This window comes from Phalangium opilio, unplaced genomic scaffold (assembly GCF_054372755.1).
Source record: "Phalangium opilio isolate 3A_F unplaced genomic scaffold, DU_Popi_V2 ptg000077l_1, whole genome shotgun sequence".
Classification (NCBI taxonomy): Eukaryota; Metazoa; Arthropoda; class Arachnida; order Opiliones; family Phalangiidae; genus Phalangium; species Phalangium opilio.
In genome coordinates, this window is record NW_028324185.1 from 6587410 (window position 1) to 6602475 (window position 15066).

The window sequence follows — 15066 nt, forward strand, 5'->3', positions numbered from 1 at the left end:
AACCCTTCGCGCGAGGATCCCCTAACGAAGAAACCCTTCGCGCGAGGATCCCCTAACGAAGAAACCCTTCGCGCGAGGATCCCCTAACGAAGAAACCCTTCGCGCGAGGATCCCCTAACGAAGAAACCCTTCGCGCGAGGATCCCCTAACGAAGAAACCCTTCGCGCGAGGATCCCCTAACGAAGAAACCCTTCGCGCGAGGATCCCCTAACGAAGAAACCCTTCGCGCGAGGATCCCCTAACGAAGAAACCCTTCGCGCGAGGATCCCCTAACGAAGAAACCCTTCGCGCGAGGATCCCCTAACGAAGAAACCCTTCGCGCGAGGATCCCCTAACGAAGAAACCCTTCGCGCGAGGATCCCCTAACGAAGAAACCCTTCGCGCGAGGATCCCCTAACGAAGAAACCCTTCGCGCGAGGATCCCCTAACGAAGAAACCCTTCGCGCGAGGATCCCCTAACGAAGAAACCATTCGCGCGAGGATCCCCTAACGAAGAAACCCTTCGCGCGAGGATCCCCTAACGAAGAAACCCTTCGCGCGAGGATCCCCTAACGAAGAAACCCTTCGCGCGAGGATCCCCTAACGAAGAAACCCTTCGCGCGAGGATCCCCTAACGAAGAAACCCTTCGCGCGAGGATCCCCTAAAGAAGAAACCCTTCGCGCGAGGATCCCCTAAAGAAGAAACCCTTCGCGCGAGGATCCCCTAAAGAAGAAACCCTTCGCGCGAGGATCCCCTTACGAAGAAACCCTTCGCGCGAGGATCCCCTAACGAAGAAACCCTTCGCGCGAGGATCCCCTAACGAAGAAACCCTTCGCGCGAGGATCCCCTAACGAAGAAACCCTTCGCGCGAGGATCCCCTAACGAAGAAACCCTTCGCGCGAGGATCCCCTAACGAAGAAACCCTTCGCGCGAGGATCCCCTAACGAAGAAACCCTTCGCGCGAGGATCCCCTAACGAAGAAACCCTTCGCGCGAGGATCCCCTAACGAAGAAACCCTTCGCGCGAGGATCCCCTAACGAAGAAACCCTTCGCGCGAGGATCCCCTAACGAAGAAACCCTTCGCGCGAGGATCTCCTAACGAAGAAACCCTTCGCGCGAGGATCCCCTAAAGAAGAAACCCTTCGCGCGAGGATCCCCTAAAGAAGAAACCCTTCGCGCGAGGATCCCCTAACGAAGAAACCCTTCGCGCGAGGATCCCCTAAAGAAGAAACCCTTCGCGCGAGGATCCCCTAACGAAGAAACCCTTCGCGCGAGGATCCCCTAACGAAGAAACCCTTCGCGCGAGGATCCCCTAAAGAAGAAACCCTTCGCGCGAGGATCCCCTAAAGAAGAAACCCTTCGCGCGAGGATCCCCTAAAGAAGAAACCCTTCGCGCGAGGATCCCCTAACGAAGAAACCCTTCGCGCGAGGATCCCCTAACGAAGAAACCCTTCGCGCGAGGATCCCCTAAAGAAGAAACCCTTCGCGCGAGGATCCCCTAACGAAGAAACCCTTCGCGCGAGGATCCCCTAACGAAGAAACCCTTCGCGCGAGGATCCCCTAACGAAGAAACCCTTCGCGCGAGGATCCCCTAACGAAGAAACCCTTCGCGCGAGGATCCCCTAACGAAGAAACCCTTCGCGCGAGGATCCCCTAACGAAGAAACCCTTCGCGCGAGGATCCCCTAAAGAAGAAACCCTTCGCGCGAGGATCCCCTAACGAAGAAACCCTTCGCGCGAGGATCCCCTAACGAAGAAACCCTTCGCGCGAGGATCCCCTAACGAAGAAACCCTTCGCGCGAGGATCCCCTAACGAAGAAACCCTTCGCGCGAGGATCCCCTAACGAAGAAACCCTTCGCGCGAGGATCCCCTAACGAAGAAACCCTTCGCGCGAGGATCCCCTAACGAAGAAACCCTTCGCGCGAGGATCCCCTAACGAAGAAACCCTTCGCGCGAGGATCCCCTAACGAAGCAACCCTTCGCGCGAGGATCCCCTAACGAAGAAACCCTTCGCGCGAGGATCCCCTAACGAAGAAACCCTTCGCGCGAGGATCCCCTAACGAAGAAACCCTTCGCGCGAGGATCCCCTAACGAAGAAACCCTTCGCGCGAGGATCCCCTAACGAAGAAACCCTTCGCGCGGGGATCCCCTAACGAAGAAACCCTTCGCGCGAGGATCCCCTAACGAAGAAACCCTTCGCGCGAGGATCCCCTAACGAAGAAACCCTTCGCGCGAGGATCCCCTAACGAAGAAACCCTTCGCGCGGGGATCCCCTAACGAAGAAACCCTTCGCGCGGGGATCCTCTTCGCGCGAGGATCCTTGGTGCGTTTGACATCAGGCAAAGTGGCGAGACAAGGAGGGCATGCTTTTCCATAGTCCGATGATCACGGCTATGCGTAGACCATGAAGGGGGACATTTCCAGCAATTCCTATAATAAGAATCCGCGAGAGGTATGCTCGACCACTTCGCCCTCGCCTGGGAAATGCTTTGGTTCATTCCTAGCTTCCTGCATTACTTCTGATTGCCGCGGTTACATTACTGGAACCATATGAGACTTCTGTATTGCGCCCGATGGACAGAGAGTAAGACGATTCGAGGGCGCTGGTATGGCCCTCCACTAATTACAGCGCTTAGTCAAAAACTAAACTGATATTGGCCACTTGTCGTCAAGGTCGTTCCGATGCTACTTTTACTCTTGGATTCACCACAGAAAAGCATTGGCGGGTTATTACTGTTGGAGAAAGCGACTCCTATCTACTCGGAACATATTAACTCTGTAATTTAATTAAGGCGATATGTTTTTTAACCGGTTAATATCTTAATACTGTTTTTTTTAGTAACTGCTATAAATAGCAATGTTATGTTATCATATCACTCACTTCACTCACTCACTAGTTTAATAAACAGTTTGTTAAGTTTATTTGGTCTCTCTTCCTTATGGATTATTTCTTTAATATAAGTTAGCTACAAGGCTATGAAAATCTATCAGGTTATGGGCTCAGCCACGGATAAATACTTATGTTAAGGACAGTCGGGTACCAGTTAGTATAGTAGTATAACTAGACTTAGTCTTCGGTCAACACGTACAAGATGGCTTCAAGCGACTTTAAATCTCTTGTCACGAAGTTGAACAATACTAACTATCAACTTTGGAAATTCAAAATGAAGATGGTACTGACCAGAGACAATCTATGGGAAGTCGTAGAGAAACCGAAGCCTACGTCGGAACCTCCTGCTGACTGGGATAAGAGAGACAAGCAAGCCCAAGCTGCTTTAGCACTGTCTGTGGAAGACGATCAACTAATTCATATCGTTCACGAGAAGACTGCCCGTTCCATGTGGAAAACACTTCAGAAGTTACATGAGCAAGCGAACATCACTAGCAAATTATTCCTGCTACGGAAGATGCATCAAATGCGCTTCAAGGACGATGACCAAAGTATGCAAGACCACATAGGGTCCATGTTGGAGATCGTCGAGAAGTTACGGGGAATCGGAGAAAATTTGCCTGATACACACGTCGCTGCCATGCTACTCTGCAGTCTACCGGAATCTTACAATGTCTTGGTCACAGCCCTCGAAGTGAGACCGGAAGCAGATCTGACACTAGACTTAGTGAAAGCGAAATTACTGGACGAATTCAATCGACGTCAAGAGACTAGAGCAGCTTCCTCTAGGAATGACACAGCGTTGCAGACTTCAAGTCAAAGCAAAGGTCGAAGATTCAATAATCAACGGCGTCGTCCAAGCAGAGGAGTCTGTTATCATTGTAACAAACCAGGGCACTATATGAAGGACTGCCGAAGCTACAAAGATAAGCTGGATCGAGAACATGCTGCATCCCGAAGTGAGCGAAGTAAAGCAGCGGTAGAAAAGAGAACGAGCGGGGAGTATACAGCCTTCAAGGCTTCGAATGGCTCACAAGCGAACTCATGGTATGTGGACTCAGGGGCCACCAGTCACATGTCCAGCGATCGGAAGAATTTCAAATTCATAACGCCGAAATCAGAGAAGATTCATCTCGCCGAAGACTCAATCATAATGGCGGAAGGGATTGGCGATGGCATGATTGACTGCCTCGCTCCAAACGGAGAAGTACATAGTATAGCTGTGAAGAACATCCTTTATGTTCCAAAACTAGGAGGCAGCTTAATTTCTGTACACCGTTTGACACAGACAGGACACACTGTCATTTTTGAAGGCGACGAATGCAGAATCATGGAAGGTCAAAACGTTGCAGCTTTCGCCAAGATGGATGGATTCCTTTATCGACTTCAAACCAAGCAAATAGCAAAAGTTGCCAGCAACTCGCATACAGCCGATTGCATTCACCTCTGGCATAGACGGCTAGGGCATCGGGACATAGATGCCGTGAAGTCTCTTTCATCGAAGAATCTTGCCGATGGTATCAAGCTATCCGAATGTCAACGGAAGCTTATTTGCGAATGTTGTCTAAAGGGAAAGATGACAGCTAAACCATTCCCAACATCTACATCGAAGACCAAGGAGCCAATGGAACTAATCCATACGGACGTATGCGGGCCGATGCCGACAGTGACACCTGGCGGTAATCGATACATACTAACATTTATCGATGACTACTCAAGATTTACACAGCTCTATCTGATGAAGACCAAGAACTCCGTTCTAACTGCATTCAAGGAGTTTATTGCATCCGTAAGGACCAAATTCGGAAGATACCCGAAAGCTCTTCGATCAGACAATGGTGGAGAATATATCAGCCATGAAATTGAAGATTATCTCAAGGAACTTGGCATCGAACACCAGTTGACCGTACCGTATAATCCACAACAGAACGGAGTTGCGGAACGCAAGAATCGATCTTTGACGGAAATGGCCAAATGCATGCTGTTAGACGCACAACTCGAGAACCGTTACTGGGGTGAAGCTGTCACGACCGCCGCCTATCTTCAAAATCGTCTGCCAACAAGAGCCATTGACGTAACACCTTATGAGCTTTGGAGTGGTTCAAAGCCACGTATTGGACACATCCGTGTATTCGGAAGTAAAGCCTATTCGTACATTCCCAAGGAGAAACGAGTAAAATTCGGAGACAAAGCTTTTAAAGGAGTCCTGGTCGGATATGGCTTAGCAACGAAAGGCTATCGTATTCTCAATCCTGAGACTGCCAAAGTTCACTTCAGCCGTTCTGTCACTTTCGACGAAGGAACAGGAGACAACACCTTTGAAGAAAGCATCATATCAGAGCCAGAAGGGGAAAAGGAGACTAATTCAGCTGACTCCTTGATCACGTCACATCCGAAAAAGGAACAATCAGAATCATCATCTGATGGAGAACAAGAATCTGAAGAAAGACAATCAGTTCCTATTCTTCCAAGACGATCGGAAAGGGATAATAAGGGCATTCCACCAAAGAGATTGACGTACAAGGCAACGGTTCAATATCCTCGCGAACCAAGCTCATGGGAGGAACTCGCCGACTTAAATCCGAGAGAAAGGAAGAACTGGACAGATGCGGCAAAAGAAGAAATCTCATCTTTGCATGAAAAAGGCACCTGGGAGTTAACAGACCTACCACCAAATCGAAAGGCCATTGGTTGTCGTTGGGTTTTCAAAGCCAAACATGATCAAAATGGAACACTCAGCAAATATAAAGCCCGATTAGTCGCCAAAGGCTATTCTCAGAAGTTTGGCGAAGATTTTGACGAGACGTTTGCACCTGTCGTGAAGTACGAGACCGTACGACTTCTACTCAGTATCGCCGCAGCCATGAACTTACCGGTCAAACACTATGACGTCAAAACCGCATTCCTCGATGGAGACATAGTCCAGGACCTGTATATGGAACAGCCTCCGGGTTTCATCCAACCTGGAAATGAAGAGAAGGTCTGCAGACTCAAGCGCAGCTTATACGGATTGAAGCAATCTGCAAGGGCCTGGAACGCCAAAGCCAATCAAATTCTACTTGATGAAGGATTCAATCGTAGCAAAGCCGATCCAGGACTTTACTCGAAATTGGAACAAGACGGTACCTGGACGTATATCCTACTATACGTAGATGATCTGTTGGTGTTGAACGAGAATGAAGCCACCATCAACAATCTGTACGAGAAACTAAATAAGCACTTTGAGCTGAAGGACCTAGGAAACGCCTCGTATTACCTCGGTATCCAGATTGAACGAGGAATTGACGGAAGCTTTACAATCCATCAAGGAACTAAAATAGCGTTCATGCTCGAAGACTTCGGCATGCAAGATGCGAAGATATCCAAAACTCCTATGGATCCCTCTTATCCAAAATTGTCTGGAGACGAAGATATTCTACCTAACAACAACCGATATCGAGAAGCAATAGGAATACTTCTACACCTCGCTACCGTTTCACGACCAGACATTGCAGTTAGCATCAGCTACCTATGCCGAAGAGTCTCAAAGCCGAGAGAAAGAGATTGGACGGCCGTCAGACGAGTAATGCGTTATCTCAAGGGAACAAAAGATGTCCGACTTCATTTCCCAGCTTTGAAGGAAACACCAGAACTTGTCGGCTACGTCGATGCAGATTGGGCCGGTGATCATCAAGACCGGAAATCAACGAGCGGATACCTATTCCAATTCGGACAGGGAACCATCGCATGGTCAAGTCGGAAACAATCAACTGTCGCGCCCTCATCGACAGAAGCCGAATACGTCGCAGCAGCTCATGCCGCCCAAGAAGTCATTTGGCTACGACAGCTTCTCGAAGATGTTGGATTTCCGGCTACCACGCCAACCTACCTATTTGAGGACAATCAAGGATGCATCAAGATGAGTCTTTCCGAACGGATCAGCGCTAGGACGAAACACATTGACGTACGATATCACTTCCTCAAGGATATGAGAGAAAACCACATCATCGATATCACCTATTGTCCAACCGAGGAAATGACCGCTGACATGTTAACCAAGCCTTTAACCAAAGAAAAACTAAAGCACTTGATGTCCAAAGCCGGATTATCCGATACTCGTCGAGAAGGGGTGTTGGAGAAAGCGACTCCTATCTACTCGGAACATATTAACTCTGTAATTTAATTAAGGCGATATGTTTTTTAACCGGTTAATATCTTAATACTGTTTTTTTTAGTAACTGCTATAAATAGCAATGTTATGTTATCATATCACTCACTTCACTCACTCACTAGTTTAATAAACAGTTTGTTAAGTTTATTTGGTCTCTCTTCCTTATGGATTATTTCTTTAATATAAGTTAGCTACAAGGCTATGAAAATCTATCAATTACGTCCACTCTTCATAAACTTTCCAAATTCATAAACATTTCCAAATTACCGCCAAGATGAAAGAAAACCACTGCAATTTGAACTCTTGCGCGTTTTGCAGGTTTAATAACCTTCCAAATTCCAACTGACTTTACAGTTAGTATTTTAAATCCGGCCACGAAAGCAAACAAAAGCCAGCGATTCATCAAGTTTTGAGAATCGAATGTGAGAACATCTAGTCAGACTCTCATTCCATGAGGCAAAACACGCTACACTGCTAAAAACTGACATTTATTTGATTTCTTAATTTGGTTTATGACTTTACAATTTTAACGTTACATTGCAGTAGAGCCCATGTGTTCCGTAATTTCTTACTCCATTGACGATCAAATTGTTAAAATTAAGTTTTGATACGCTTTAAACAAAAATACGTGTAATTTTGCTTGAAAAGCTTCACTTCTTTTTGCGATTCTCAGAAGAGAGTGGAAATAAAACATTAATCCTTTGTTGATTGTTTGTTAGGTTTTTCTCAATCCGGCAAGAATCTTCCCATTTGGTCGTTTTTTATTAAATTTTCAATGCATTTCCCATTGGGTGAGGTTTATCTCAATTCGGCACGAATCTTCCCATTTGAACCCATTTTCAAGCTTACATTGGTGGAGGACTTCTTTATGGAGTTCGCGGGGAAGTAAATCGCGAGCGCGATTACTAAACACGTGAGTACACTTAAAAATGTATTCAACCCGCTGGGCTTTTGTTTTCGAATTTAATTAATTTTAAGGGGTCATCCGTAAATGATCCTTATCATAACTTTTAAACGGTGGCCTGGATGACAAAATGCCATAGAACATTTTCGACTTAAAATCGCTCATAGAACCCGCAGTAGTTCGGTTATACCACCATTTTAGAATCACCCTGCTGTTAAGGTGGATCGTTTAAATTAATTTTTCTTGTTTACTTTTAAAGGGAGGCAAGGGAAGATCAAGGTAAATAATGTTAATTTTTTTATTTATTTATTTTTCTTATAATTTTGTTTGTTTGATTTAATTGATAACATATCATACCAGTGAGGGCTATAAGTCGCAGTCGACTTTGCCCTCTTTCCACAGCCCTATGTAAAAATATTATCTAAATAAACACAATTGAATTGAATTGAAGTGCTGGTATAATCTTAACAAAAAGGGATAGTCCTATTGATGATCGTGGAAAACAAGAAATGGAACACTATCCATATCAATCGTTCATCGGCACATTATTAATTCTCGCACAAAGAAGGCGCCCAGATATTTTATTTTCGGTCATCAATTTAACTCAAACCCAGGATATGTACATTGGAATAGACTCTGTCAATTGACATGATATGTTATATAGACCGCAGAATTCGGCATACGATATGGAGAACAAGCAAGGATGCAACTTGAAGCATACTCAGATAGCGAATGGGGTTCAGACAAAGATGCCCGTAAATGTACCTGCGGATATCTATGGTGTCTCGGTTCGTCACCGATTTCTTAGAGATCACATAAACAAAAATCGGTTTCATTATCGACAATGGAGGCCGATTATGTCGCATTATCGGAAACAGAGAAAGAAAGATTATGGTTACAACCAGTATTAGAAGAACTGTCGAAAGATTTTGCAGTTCAATTTGAAAAGCCATTGATTTATTGCGACAATCAATCCGCATTGTATTTTGCACAAAATGCGGTGGAAAATAGCCGATCGAAACTTATTGATATCAATTATCATTTTCTTCGTGATAACCTCGAAAAAGAAAAATTCGACTTAAAGTAACTTTATTTATGATGGATTCTCCCAGGTCACATGAAAAATTGGGGGCAGAAAGGGGGGAGAAGACGAGCAGCCGTAAGGGGTAAATTCAATGCTTCCGCAATCTATAGACCGTGAAAGCCATAAGGGGTTAATTCAATGCTTCTAAAGTCAATAGACCGCGAAAGCAAAAATTTAAGCAATGACCCCTACTTATGCGTAAGTGTAGTGAATTTGAACAGCGAATTTAAAATAAACGAACCAGTTCACTGCAGAACGTCGGTAGCTACACGTAAGCTTTAAGGCCCAATTATGCTTTTCTAATTGCCATTTTTAGGAGCTTCGCTTCAATATGAAATCGCGATTTGCCTGACAAAAACGCGATTAGATAAGCTTGTCAAACCCCTAATGATACCCGGAAAATATGCAAAGTTGTAATGTGATTCAAAAAATTTCATATGATTGGTACTAATCAAAACACTTATTTTGAATATTTTACATTGTACTGTGATAAAAAAGTAGAAAACATACTTTACTAAACGCAGTTCTAATGAGATAAAGACAAAGCGAATATCGTACTTAACGAATATGGGTTTTTTGAAACCAAAGAAAAAGCTTCGTATTGGGAATGCAGTGACATTTGCAACGTTAGAGAGCGGACTATTTTTAAAGTCATAGCTTTCATTAACCAAGCGGCAAAGGCCAGTGATAGCGTCTTTTTAGTTCTGATTTTGACGTTTGTTCCTAGAAAAATAAGTTTTGCCAAAAATCCATTGTCAAATTGCAATTCGACTATTCAGATTTTGAAGTGAAAGTTCTGCCGTATCTTGGTCATTTTTCCTATTGCTCTGAAAGCGAGGAACGCCACAGTTACTTGAGAGCCTTCAGAGAATTGGCTCCGCATTACTCCGGGATTAGAACTATTTTAAGTAAAATCTACTCTGCTCGAGCGTTGCTTAACGCTTTATCAACATTGACTGATGAACATGATCATGGTGATTTCGAATCTCTTCAAAATGTTATACCCAAAATGAGAAATATTGTTGAGTCACGTGGCTTGAAAATGTCGAATGCCGAAAACGAGGCCACGAAAGGAAATGAGAACGATATAAGGCCTTGTCTCAATGAGAGTGAAATCTTGGCTTTCTACAACAAACAATTTGCTTGAGCTGAGCGTGATACGAATGAATTTCACGACACATCTTGCAATTGTTGCGCTAGATTATTAAAAAATTCTGATTTGAGGACCGTGGAAAAACTGTCATGCACTTCAGTTTTTGACAACCACGCCTTTCTCATTTTAAGAGCTGGTTTGTTATTGAAAAATCCTGACTTTAGAGAAATGGACATGCTTTTATGCCCTTATTGTTCTAAAGAGTTACGAAAGGGAAATATTCCAATTAGATGTTTCCTTGACGGCTTGGGAGTTGACGTCCCTCCGACAAAAGACACGAGTTTGAACATGTTTGAAAAGGCCTTAATTCAGCTTGTGAAGGTATTTCACACTGTAGTCCGGTTAGGTACTAAAACTAATTCCAACATGCAGTTTGGCGCGGTGAAAGCTTTGAAAGGTAGAATCATATACTTGCCAATTCCAGTTAAAATAAAATTGGATATGATACCAGCCGCACTACCTAAAGATCGCGAATTGCACGTCTTGGTTAATGGTCTACCCACTAGTGACAAAAAGGTTTGGCAAAAAATTGTTCGCCTTGATGCTTTGAAAAAGGCCATGGCTGAGCTGAAACAACTTAATCCATTGCACAAAGACATTGATATTACTCAGATCAATGAGGATTATATTTATGGCACCGAAGAGCTTAACGGAATTACTGAACACCAAAATTCATTAACTGCCGATGAATTATTGGCGAAAACGGATCCCCTGGCACTATTAAACAACTGCGATGCGGTCAATGCTCAAGCGGAATCGCACTAGATCAATCTGAATCTTTTCAATGATGGTGAGATCGAATGAAACCTTTCCACAAACGACCGCTATAAAATTTTAACGCATCCTGAGGCACTGTTGCGAAAACTTTCGAAAGATGAAGCGAATGAAAGGAACCTTTACGAAGGTTTGGACATGATGTTGGGCCAGAAATTGTTTCAAAAGTCTGACAGCACCAAGTTTATTAACACTAACGTGAAAGAAAACCGATCCAAAGTTTTGAAATGTTACAAGCATCTTGCACGCTTGAGGGAAACTGATCCTGAAAGCGAAGACATTTGCCAAAAAGGGTTTGTGAACGATAAATTTTCCAAGAGACCCGATAGCTTGGAAGATTTAAGATTACGAGAGTTCGGGCGGTTTTACGATTACGTTTAGTACTCGGAGGGATCGAAAAATTTTGAAAATGTAATCATGTTGAGAAATAATCTCGGTTTGATGAGAAAAAGGATTAAGCCTTACATAATAGATCATTACGTTCACGGCCCAATAGAAGAACCAGAAAAGTACTGCCACGCTCTACTAATTCTGTTCAAACCATGGCGAAACGAAACTGAGTTATTGGGCGAATTTGCAACCTTCGCTGAAGCTTTTGAAAGCTCATACCATGAGAAATTCTTGGTATCCAAAGAAGTTCAAAAGAAAGAAAGCCTCCAAAAAAGCTAAAGAGATTTCTGCGATTTCGGATGCAGAAAGCTATGACGATGAATATGCCCTTCAAGGGAAAGAAATCGTCGTTGTAACAGAAAATGCGATGCAAGATGTCGAAGCCGCTATGGAAATTGATTTTGAGGGGATGGCACTAGACCAAGTTGCGTTACTCAACACTGACCAAAAATGGGTTTATGACAAAGTTATGGATCACTTCACCTAAGAGGGAAGGCAAAGGGAAAATTTCTGCCAATTTGTATCTGGTCCAGGTGGCACTGGAAAGTCCTTTCTTATTGCTACTATCGCCAACGCCGTTAGACGCCAATTTAAAAATGCCGGTTGCGTTGCGATCGCCGCTCCCACGGGCTTGACAACCCTAAATATCAACAGCGTAACGTTGCATAGATTAGTTATGTTCCCAGTAGATCATGGGCGTACCGCGGAATACCATTACCTCAATTCCGAAAATATTTCCATTATGAAACAAACTTTGGGAAATTTGGTACTCTTGATTGTCGATGAGATCTCTATGGTGTCCTTCAGTCTTACGAATTCTTTATGTGAACGACTTAAAGATCCCAGTTATTCTACTATCCCAGATATTAGCAGCCCTCAACGGCAGATTTCATTTCCCATATAATAGCTACAACCAACGGCAGTTTTCAAAACCCAGATATTAGCAGCCCCCAACGGCAGGTATCAAAGACCAGGTATTAGCAGCCCAAAAAGGCAGGTTTCAAATCCCAGATATTAGCAGCCCACAAAGGCAGGTTTCAAATCCCAGATATTAGCAGCGCACAAAGGCAGGTTTCAAATCCCAGATATTAGCAGCCCACAATGAAGGTTTTAAAACCAGATATTTTCTTTTTTCAAAACCGATTTCGAGTCCAAGGTATTACTATTTTTCCAATTCAAGATATATATTAACTAGATTCAATTCCAATTTATTTGCAATATCAAAAACTATTCAAATCTTTATATCTCAATCAAGTCTACTCATAAAAAACATTGCCACGAATCAAAGATTTCAAATCCTTGTCCTGAAGTTACGGATTGGTTTTTCCGACTTCCCTTACCTACATTTTTCTATCGACTAGAGGCTGTTCACCTTGGAGAGCTGCTGCGGATATGGGTACGGTCCGGCACGAAAATCACTACCTCTCACTCGGATTTTCAACGGCCGACGGGAGCGCTCCGGACACCGCAAGAGACGCGGTGCTTTACGGAAACACCATCCCTATCTGCGGGCGAGCCGATTCCAGGGAGTCGAATCCTTACAAAGGAAAGACAACTCTTCCCGGGACTCCGGTCGACGTCTCCGAGCTCGTTTGCGTTACCGCAATGTACCCCCGAAAGGGACGATCTCCGTGTCCGGGTTCGGGAATATTAACGCGATTTCTTTTCGGTCACCAGCGGGACTTGCGAATGAGAGGTCCCGCCTCGGACGGATTTCTCCTAACCCTTAGGACCGACTGACCCATGTTCAACTGCTGTTCACATGGAACCCTTCTCCACCTCAGTCCTCAAGGTTCTCACTTGAGCATTTGCTTTTACCACCTAGATCTGCACCAGAGGCGGCTACAGGCGAGCATACGCTCGGCACCTTCGACGCGCGCCTCTGCGCCCTCCTACTCACCGCGGCTTAAAACACCATGGTTTATTCGGCCGCGGCGGCCGGGTATCGGGTCGACGCTGGATCGCCACCCATTATCATGGCTAGTTGCTTCGGCAGGTGAGTTGTTACGCACTCCTTAGCGGATTCCGACTTCCATGGCCACCGTCCTGCTGCTGGGATCTCATGAGCGTCTCGTATCGGGACCGGTCGCAGCGTAGTTCGAACGGAAGGAAATGCGCAAACGGCCAACATCAATCGCCCGCCCGGCCGACTGAGGTCCCCACCGTTAGAGACTGAATCCCTTAAAACGATCACCTTCGAGGGCTCACCCGTTTACCTCTAAACGGTTTCACGCACTCTTGAACTCTCTCTTCAAAGTTCTTTTCAACTTTCCCTCTAGGTACTTGTTCAATATCGGTTTCGTGGTCGTATTTAGCCTTAGATGGAGTTAACCATCCACTTAGGGCTGCACTCTCAAGCAACCCGACTCCAAGGAGTTTTGATTCCGCCGGAGACCATAAGCGACTATGGGCCTTGCACCCTCTATGGGCGAGAGCCCCAGTCAGGGGGACTTGCGCCTAGGTCAACCTTCGGTCGCGCTACTCCTAAACCCCAAATAGCACTCTCGCCCCATTGGGACGAGCGCTTTGGTGCTGGGCTTCTCTCTGTTTCCTCGCCGCTAAGGGAATCTCTGTTGATTTCTTTTCCTCCGCTTATTTATATGCTTAAATTCAGCGAGTTATCTCGTCCGATCTTAGGTCGACAGTTTTAATAGATCGATGTGGCTAGCGTAACTTCCTATTAACCCGCCCGCAGAATCCTTCGGAAAGAAACCTAGGCGCGCTTTTGAAAGCATCGAGAAGCGTAGCCGAACGCCGTTTCTGGGAAAACAAGCGTAAAACCGACCAAGTCGAACAAATTAGATCGAGAACCATCGCGAGACGAACTTGCCGAGAAAATGTTTTTACGCATTACTCGGAACCCGCTTTGGTCCTTATGGTTTTTAAGGCATAGCACGAATCGAACGTGCGATAACGCAACGGCGAGTCGACGAACGAGACGAAACACGAGATTTAAACCGATCTCGATTCCCGAAAGGTAAACTTTCGTGAATCCAGAAACACGGTCACCTTAGAACCGACTAATCGTCTTTGAATGATCAAGTACGAAAAGCGGTCGCAGTGGTCAGTAATCCGACCCTCAGACAGGCAAAACCTCGGGAAAGACCAGAGGTCGCAATGTGCGTTCAAAAGATAAGTGCTCAATGTGTCCTGCAATTCACGCCGAGTCTAGCAGCTGGCGAACCGAGTGATCCACCGCTTAGAGTCGTACATTTTTTTATTTTAAACGTTATACATGCGAAATACTAACTAACTTTGAAATTTTAACTAACTCTAAAACTTTTGTGCTGGGATGAGGGGTTTCCGATGGATCGACGATAGGTTCGGGCTCTCTAACAATTGTCCACCACCTTCCTGCCGGTCCGTAAGACGGTGAATGTCGTGGTTCTCCTGGCTGGAAAGGTCCGGAAAGTCCTCCTCCTCCTGGTCCATAAATCGTTGAAGATTACGCTCTTGCTGGCTCGTCATGGTATCCATCTCGTCGTCTTCAACGACCGGGAAATGTTCCCGCATGTGGAGACTCGATTCATCCGGACCGTCGAACCATTTGTCGCAAATACTACATGCAACCCTCGGAGGCGGTGGTGTAGTTCCATCCAGTGAAGAACCATCCAAATGACGACAGGTCTGTCCCCTTCTTCTTCTTCTTCAAGGTCCATGAATTCGTTCAAAGCACGATTCCCATCGTCGGACAGTTCACCTAGATTTTCAGTAGAAAGGTTCGACGACACCCTACGGGTG

The 15066-nt window shown here is 45.2% G+C and overlaps 2 pseudogenes; both read right to left on the minus strand.

Annotated features, from left to right (window-relative positions):
* Positions 1–12680: 12680 nt before the first annotated feature.
* Positions 12681–13943, minus strand: LOC149657120 (large subunit ribosomal RNA; annotated as a pseudogene).
* Positions 13944–14398: 455 nt separating this feature from the next.
* On the minus strand, positions 14399–14532 carry LOC149657121 (5.8S ribosomal RNA; annotated as a pseudogene).
* Between the last annotated feature and the right edge of the window lie 534 nt (positions 14533–15066).